Raw genomic sequence first — 9628 nt, forward strand, 5'->3', positions numbered from 1 at the left:
TTTATGATTTTGCAGTGCCTCTCTTGTTTTTACATTTGAATGTGATTTTATCTCAAAAATTTGGTCTCATTTGGATGTGCAAACAATGTCAGGAAGGGTGGAGATTGATAGGGGTGGATGGATTGGATCCACAATGATAATAAAACATAGAATACACACTATAGGCACTTATAGAAATTATAAAATGATTTCATTGCCGTATCAAAAAATATTGCATTGTGTCTCTTTTATAGATGTCTTTGATTATTTTTGGAAACATCTAAACTGGCTAACATATGACAAATAGACCTTTCTAGAATTATCTAAACATAAATGCCTTCTAGAACCTAACCCTATTCGGTAATCCAACAATTTCTAGAATCCTCTATTATGCCTTTACATTTCATTTGAGGGAGAAATTATACATTCCAACATTCCCCCTAATTTTAACCTCAAATGTTGTTACATACATATTCCAATGTGCCATGATTATTATTTTATTTTGCCTATTTCTCATGTCCACATCCAAGCCTACAGTCTTTGAAACCTTTGATCATAATCTTCGGGCTTTAAAATTCCCTTTTCTCTTGCCTATTGTTTTCCTTTTTCTTATCATTATTGACTATTCAAATCCTTTCTTTTGGTTGATGCTAAAATGTCATTTTCTAATAATCTTCATATATGCTAATGCCTTTGTCCAACTGCTATGGCAGTCCTTAAAAAAAACTTAATTTAATTTTTCGAAATAATAAAATTGAACTTCTTGCAAAATCACTTTCTATGGATGTCTTGCTACATAATGATTGAGATTTACTCAAACCATTTTTTATCCTCCTTGAACATTCAATCTTTGAAAGATCTCTATCATTATATACAGTTGAACATTTGTACTTAAAAAAACTTGTGATCATACCTATAATCTTTTGCCAACTCGATCTATAGCTCCATCCACAATCCATTTTTATACAACCTGCCATAATATCTTTATTGCACTCTCTATTCCAACATGTCTTATCACAATGATTTTTCAAGCCGCAAATATTACAAGGATGTATATCCCAACATGCATCCTTTGTATGCCCTTTCCTATTACAGAATGAATATTACACAATTTTTATGCCTTCAATTAATTCTCTTGAACCTTTATTTATCTTTCCACTGCCTGCATCATATTCAAGACCTTCATATGTTGGCCTAATCGTAGTCTCAATTGGATTCCTTAATCACTATTCATCCTTTCCTAGACCTTTACCTTTGAAACTCATTCTTTCCATAATCTTCAAACCAATATTGTCATTATAATAGCTAGTAGTTCTATCAATACAATTTTCATGTTCATCATTACACTCCTTTTTGCAAACAACTTCAGCAAGATCACATTTCTCAATCCCATAATCACTCAAATCATTTGTGTCACAAGATACATCACATACAAATGTTTTCACATTCAAATATTCTTTCTCTTGTTTCAGAGTAGACAATTCCTTCTTTAACATACTATTTTCCTCTTCCAATTTCTTCAAATTTTCTTCCAAAACTTTGTTCTTTTTCTTAGCATCATCAAACAACTTTAACTTTTCTTCTAATTCTTTATTTTGCTCTCTAAGCTTGCATGTTTCCTTCACTTGCCAATTATGTACTTCTTCCACATATTTTAACCTATTTTTCAGCTCTTCAATTTCCTCTATGTAGACACTAATTTCATTTAATAATTTAGACTTTTCTTCTCCCATTTCATTTCTTACTTTTTCCAATTCCTTTTACAAAATATCTTTTTCAGACAATAATCTTGCATTTTCTTTCTTCACCATCACTAATTCTTCTTCTAACTTATTTGTCTTCTATTTCTAAACTCTACCAACTTTTCCCATTGAAATCAACAATTTAACACACCTTACTCTTTCTTTTAAATTATTCTAAATGTTTTTTTACTTCCAAATTTTTAATTAAATCTTCAAACAACTTAAAACAAAACCTACATAAATATCAAACTTGATTCCATGTCATATCCTTTTATTTTCTTTAGTGGCAATAGTAGAATTTCTCAAATGACCATACCTTTTGTTCTTTCCTTTGTCCTTTCTTTTGTGCTTTACAAACACTTTGGTTCCTTCATAATCTTCATGGAAAGTCTTCTTTCCACTGATTATATTGTTCTCAATAATGTGCTTTCTTGCCGACTTGCCCTCTTTCCTTTTTCTCACAGCTACTCAACACTTCATATGTGGTCTTCTTCAAAACAATTGTCTTTTCTGTAACATAAATCAAATCCTCTACAATTTAGTAGCACCAAAACATTTGACTAAAAGAGGGGTAAAAATTTTATTGAATATCAAAGAAAGCTTAACAACACAAGAAACAAAGAGAACTACATAGCTTTATCCTGGTCCACAAGTTGATCCAGCATCTGAGATAAATCAAAGGGAAGCATCCTAGGATCAAGAATGTTCCAAGCCGGCCCCTACTCAGAGGCCCATTTAGCCAAACAATCAGCCACACCGTTCCACTCATGAGGGATATGCATAAAGGACACATAATCCAGAGAATTGCATAATTGAATGATCTACTGAATAACCAGAGCCAAATGCCAATCCACATGCACAAGGTTCCTATTATGCAATAAGTTCACAACCACCTACGAGTCAGTCTCACAGATGATTTTTTTCCAACCACATAGACAACACTGTTCCACTGCAACCAAGATAGTCAGGGCTTCCATGAGGTTATTAGTATGGTAACTCTTGTATATAGAAAACAGAAATTGGATATCACCAGAACTATCACGCCCAACTCCTCCAATACCAGTCGGACCAGGATTTCCCCAAGAAGAACCATCAGTGTTGATTTTAAGAGTGCCCACCTTAGGAGGAGACCAACTTCCCTGACGATTAACTCGCTGAGGGTGTTGCTTAGCTCTATTCCCAGAGCAGGTGTGGGGGATCAAGGGAGAGCAACCCTGAATAGGAAAGGAGAAGTGAGAGTAAATACCAGCATCAATAGGATCCAAACCCCCACCGATGTCACATTTAGCAAGGATTGTTTCCTGAAGAGAATTAACAATTCTCCCCCACAGGTGCTTGATCTCAAACTGCAAATCATGAAAGATCCTTGTATTCCTCTCAAGCCAAACATGCCATAAAATAAGAGAAGGGCCAATAGTCCAAGCAACTTGAAGAAAAAAAGCCTTGGAAGGGGAATGGCCCAAACGGTCCCATAATTCAGACAAAGAGGACACATGTCAGCACGTGCATCCCCAAACACTCCACCAGAGGTGCCAAATTTGTTTGGCAAAGGGGCATTGGAAAAAAAGGTGAGATACAGTCTCTTCACTATTGCGGAAGAGAACACAGATGGAAGGCCCCTGGAAGCCTCGCTTGCAGAGATTATCCCAAGTGAGACAATGATTGTAAACCAAAATCCAAAGGAAAAAGTTACACTTAGGCCATGAAAAACTATACCAAACTTTCTTCCACCAAGAGACCTCCACCTCACCAAAAAGTTGCTTTGTCAATGCAAGGTACCCAGAAGAAACAAAATACTTGCCAGAAGAAGCATCTCCCCAAGCCAAAACATTAGGTTCCTACAACAAGCTGCACTCCCTAGAAGCCAATATCTGAGATAGTTCCAGCCAATCTCCCAGTGAGCCACCCAGAGGCCAATCAGAAGAATTCTTCCATCTATAACCCACAGCAAGGCCCAAGTTAAAAGCCTCCTTATAATGAGCTACCTTATTCCATCCAGCAGAAAGGAAAGAATCACAAAGAGCTTGCAAGTGAGGATGAGAGGAAAGGAGAGGAGGATGCCCATTCCAAGAATCACTCCAAAATAGAGCCTCAGTGCCTCTGTTGCAAATCCAAAATAAACTTCTCTTCACCAGGTGAGCACCAATCTTGAGGGTATGCCACACCATAGAGCCTCTTCCCTCAAGAAAAAATTTGGAAACTTTTGAAAGTTCAACACCAGATAAATACTTGTGTGACAGGATACAAGCCCAAAGCTGAGACTGACTAGTACACCAATGCCAATAGAGCTTGGCAACAAGAGCTTGACTGCACAAGATAGCAGACCGAAAACCAAGGCTTCCTTCCTTTTTTGGCCTACAAATAGTATCTCAATTGATGAGGCTCCATTTGGTATGTTGCAAATTGCCACTCTAAAGAAATTGGCAAGAGAGGGCATCAAATTTTTTAAGAAAATACACCGGGGCAGCCTGAACCATGCTTTTGCATATGGGAAGAGCTTGAATTACAGATTGAAGGAGTGTCACCCGACCAGTAGTAGAGAGCCACCTGTGAGTCCAATTATTGACCCTTTGTCAAAGTTTGTCAAGCAAGCTTTACCAGAAAAGCCTAGGCTGTCTACCCACCACAATAGGGACCCCCAAGTAAGTCAGAGGGAGAGACACAACCTGAAATCTCAAGATATTAGCAATCCTCCACTGGATCGGCTCAAGAGTGTTGAAGAAAAAAGTAGAGGACTTGTGGTCATTAATTTTCTACCCATAGACAGCCAAATAAGAATCCAAGGTGAGCCGAAAGGCTTTAGCTTCCCGAATCTGAGTTCTCCCAGCAAGGGCAATATCATCAACAAACTGAAGGTGAGAAAGAGCAGGCAAACCATTTCTCCATTGCTATCCTTGAATCAAATTTTGAGAAACATGAAATTTGATAAGTCGACCAAGTCCCTTGACCATAATGATAAACAAATAAGGCGAGATAGGATCTCCCTGACGAAGACCTTTAGAAGCCCAAAAATCTCTATCGGAATACCAACATGTCCAGTATTTATTCTGCCTATTAATATTCAGCATGTGAGACTGCAGAATTGATAGTGGACGGGTAGCAGAAATTCCATATGAATCTAAAAATTCTCTTTTAATGTTCGACTTAAATTTTGACATATAGATAGAAGATATGGTGGCTATGGAAATTGATCAATATAGAAATAGAAGTAGAGTGGTTGGAATTACAATCTCCCATAGTTTTGCCTGACAACATATTAGATTGAGGTAGACTTAATATGATTGTAGTTCCTTTTTCGCAAATTTGATAATCTTAGCAACCAACGAATTTTGATTCGAGGCGACGCATGACACTCTCTCATAATGATGATAAACATTGATAGTTAAAAATTTGGGCGCAATCTCAGCCCAAAATCCAAGAACACAACTGAGCAACTCTGGATTTCAAGACACCGAATTGCCCATATGGCATTCCAAATCTGTGAAACAATTCAAGAAACCAAGTTGGTCATATTGCATTACAATCCGCGAAACAATTACAGAAAACCAAATTGCCCACATTGCATTCCAAATATATGAAACAGTTCAAGAAACCAAATCGAAAACCAAATTGCCGATGTTGCGTTAGAAACTCGGAAATATTTCAAAGAAACCATTAGAATCTCTTAAACATATCAAGAAAACCAAATTGCCAAGAAAAACAAATTAAGGCATTACCGGATTGAGAGTATGGTGTTCTCTAAAACTTTCTTCAAGAAGAGAAGATTGTTCCTTGGAGAGCCTAAGTTTCTTCCTTGGAGGAACTCCATTAACATCTCCCTCCTGTTCCTCCTCACGGCCTGCAGCAGGGGTTCTATATACATAAATTGTGGCATTAGTAGTAGCAGTGGTGGTTGTATATACATCATTCTGATCATGGCGATCAGTATTGCTGAATGGCGATAAAAATGGGAAAACAATGCTGACGGCAGAAGAAGAGAGTTAAGTAATTAGTCATCGTTCCCATATACTAGGCAGATACAGCACTGAGTTGCCTATTAGTATTTATTAAGGAGGGGATTTCCTCAAAGAGATATAACTGATTAATGATGATCTGTTGCAGCATAACGGATTTATTATATTTGGCCAACAGACCTGCCAAAATTTGATCTTCTATTAATTTAATGCTTCTCAGTTTTGAGAGTAAGTTTACTAAATGGTTTCCACCATGAACAAAGTGAACAACGGGACAGAGAGCTAAAAACAAACAGGATACATTGAAGGAGGCCTGTGATATCCATGTTCCCGACAACTACAAATGCCTTCCAAATGCCTCATAAAATGGATGTAGACTGCACCTTTGTGTGTGATGTTGAATAAAATTGAAGATGTCATAAGTTGGCTATGATTTAGCTGGAACTTGATCAGCTGGGAGATTATTTGGGGATGTTTAGTTAGAAATTACTAGGAGCTTACTTCTCCTGATCAAATATGGTGTAGGAGATGACACTCGCTTCGGAATAAGTTGGTTACTGTGTGGTTTGATTACTTTTCTTCTATGTTGTGTACAAAGATTATATCTTGTTATCATTTACTTATATATCTTTAGAGTTTAGTTGTTTTCAGCATATTTATTTTTCTTATGGTGTTGAAAAATTGTTTATAGGAATCGACAATAATCAATGGTTGAAATTGAAGGCATTGATTTAAAGAACTTATGATAAGTGAGCACCAACAAGGTGTAATGTTTAGGTTCATATAGGTGCAATGTTTATGGTCATATGAGCATATGTTGTACGATATTCTTTAGGTTGTATAAAATGTCAGTATTTTTTAAGTTGTATAAAAAGCAGTATCTTTGACATTATCACGCAGGATCATTTTAACTTTAGTTTGAGAACAATAAGGTATTAATATGAAAGCTACATTGAATAACATATGAAAATGATATATTCATTATCATATTACTCATTGTTTCGAAAGAATGTAGATTATAGCAATGTGTCAACACCTTGAGTTGAACTTGACATGGAAAGAGAATACATCTTTGTTGTTAGACATAGGAGGATCAAAGAGTCACTCTCATAACATATTTGAGAGTTTATGAAATACATCGATTCAATGATGCCTTGGATTGCAATCTATGATTATATAACAACAATAAAAAGATTTCTATAAAAAAAATGTATATCCAAATAGCACCATCGAATAACTTCTTTATATATATTCATTTTATGGTTGGGAAGGCATGTGGAAAGCAAAAAAAAAAAATTACATGAAACAAAGTGGGTTGTCTGTATGCACAATTTGCATTTGCATTATCAATTATTTAGGATAAAATGTACATCAAGTCTACCAATGAGGTTTCAATTACATAAGATATCTTCAATGTGAAGATAGAGGGGGAAGTAAAAGCTATGTCCACATCACACAAAAGGATTATATTGAAAATTGCAATAGGTAGTCATCAAAACAAATTTTGCACATCTTGGCAAGAGATTCCATGGAAATTTAGAAATTCAAAATTGATAAGAAACAAGAAATATTTGTATTTCCTAGGAGACTAAGAAGTTTAAAATAAGTGATGTGATTGGTGTCTACCTAATCTTCTTTAAATTGAAAAATAGGACATACACTACCTAATTATCTTGTAAACATGAGTGATTTTCAATTTTCTCTTCAAACAATTATCCATTCCTACATACTTATTTTGAATGAAAGCTTACTATTGGTATTCCAACTTTACTATGAAATTGAGTCTTCATTTAATGTAGAGTAAATATTGTGGTTTGACATTAAAATCGATCTAAGAAGAAAAAATAGAAAGCTATAGAGCAAATGCTATTGTTTTGGAGTAGATGGATCATTTCTCCTTATTATATAAAATTAAATTGTTTTTAGTCTAACAATCGACTTGACCCTTGAACCTATGGAGTACAAGTGCTAGTATAATCTAAACATAAAGTACTAATAAACAATAAACGAAATAAATCCATTATGATAAATTATAAAAAGAATAATCAAATATATGAAAAAGCTCAATAATACATTGGTAATGACAATTAAATAGTTGGAGAGTCATGACCTCTTGAGAGAAGAGGTCAAACCATTTGAGAAAATATCCTCTCAATTTATAAATGGATGAAGTTGAAGAGAATAGTGGGGAGAAAAGAATTTGCAGTGTAAAAGAAATCAACGAACAATTAACGTAGGAAAAGCAATGTTGAAGGGGTTGGATTCCATGCTCAGCATGGAAGAAACATTAAAATCCAGTCAATGAGGAGGGCAACATAAGCCAAAGCTCATTCCATGAAGACTCTATGTTCTATTATAATGATGGAGACACACATTTCACATTCAATAATATATATCCATCCCCATATAAAATGTGACATTTTGTAGAGAATTAAATCTAATCACAGTGAGTAAATAATAATATCAATTAGCAATGAAGAGTATACGGAGAGCAATCAATCACAAAAGAAATGGGGTGGGGTATCCTTGACAAAATGCATTTTAAAGTCAAAATAAGATAAGGGACACTTTTACTACAAAGCATTTGTGTGTTTCATTCAAAAATTAAAATCTGCAACAAAACATTTCTTATCTATATAAAAAGTAATAGTAGTTGTGAAAGTTTTATTAAAATGTGACATGTATATGAATATTTACATTTACGACCTCATATAATTTCCATATAAGATTTAAGAATTCAAAAATTTAAAACCCACCCCTAGATTAACACATTTGAAGTTCACATTCTAATTACACTAGGAAGTTAGAAGTTGGAATACCCAAATTTATAATAATCCCTTCAAAATTTCAATGGTGTTATAGAAGTGGTAGGCCAATGGTGTCTACACCATGTAGCACCATTACTAGTGGTGATAACTATGTCCTCAAAAATAGACATATATAAAACAAAGAACCCTTCATTTCAAACATGTATGGATCTCTGTGTCCCTTCTTTCTCCATAGAAAGTCTCAGAGAAGTGAAGTTGTGCAAATTCCTTCAGTCATTAGTAGTCTATCATTTCATCAATTTAGAAACTATTCACAAAGAAAACCCTTCCAATCACTTCCCACTTCCTTTATTATGCCAATTCTTCATCATTCAAGTTCTGGATGGCTTAAACATCACACACTAAGGCTTGATTTCTGGACCAAAAGTGTTAAATAGTCAAAGTTGACTTATTTCTCTAAACTTAATCATTATAAATGATTGGCAAACCATATTTTAGCTTGATTGGAATAGCTTAGTATATGCATTGGTCATGGAATTCTCACCCTTATTTATGCTAGGGCAGCAATCTAAATGTGGTCCACTAAAATATCTTCATTTTAAAACCTTCTTGAGTATCCTAGAAGCATTATCTCCACCTTGTATCCTTTGAGGTTCAAAAGAGAGGCTAAAAGCTTAGATATATTCTTCATAATCATTTGGTATCTATAAGAAGATACCAGAAATTCACAACCCAACACCATCCTCAAAGCTTCATCGGTAAATATTTTGACCTCCCTACAAACTAAATTTACCCTCTAGTCTATGATACTGCCCAAAAAGGTTGCATATGTCATCTTAGTTGTCAACTAGATAGAAGTATACATCTTCATATTCTTCACCCAGCTACCACTCTTCGTCTACCCAAGGGGAATGGAAAAAGCAAAGGGCTAAAACCGTGTATGTATAGCCCAAAAATGTCACTCCATATATTTTTCATTGGCCAAAAATGACTCCTTGTCCTTATTAATTCATTATTCAACCCTATTAATAATACCATGTAGCAATGCAACATTCTTAATTATCTGTGTTTCTATTTCACAAACTCTAGAGCATCATATCCTCCATAATTTTGGCCTAAAATAAAATTGATCCCATTGGTCTGAGATCATGCAATGATCATTAATAATAGATATACAATGTTGAAA

The sequence above is a fragment of the Cupressus sempervirens genome, chromosome 1 (genome assembly GCF_028749045.1).
Source record: "Cupressus sempervirens isolate cs-2001-9-10 chromosome 1, ASM2874904v1, whole genome shotgun sequence".
Classification (NCBI taxonomy): Eukaryota; Viridiplantae; Streptophyta; class Pinopsida; order Cupressales; family Cupressaceae; genus Cupressus; species Cupressus sempervirens.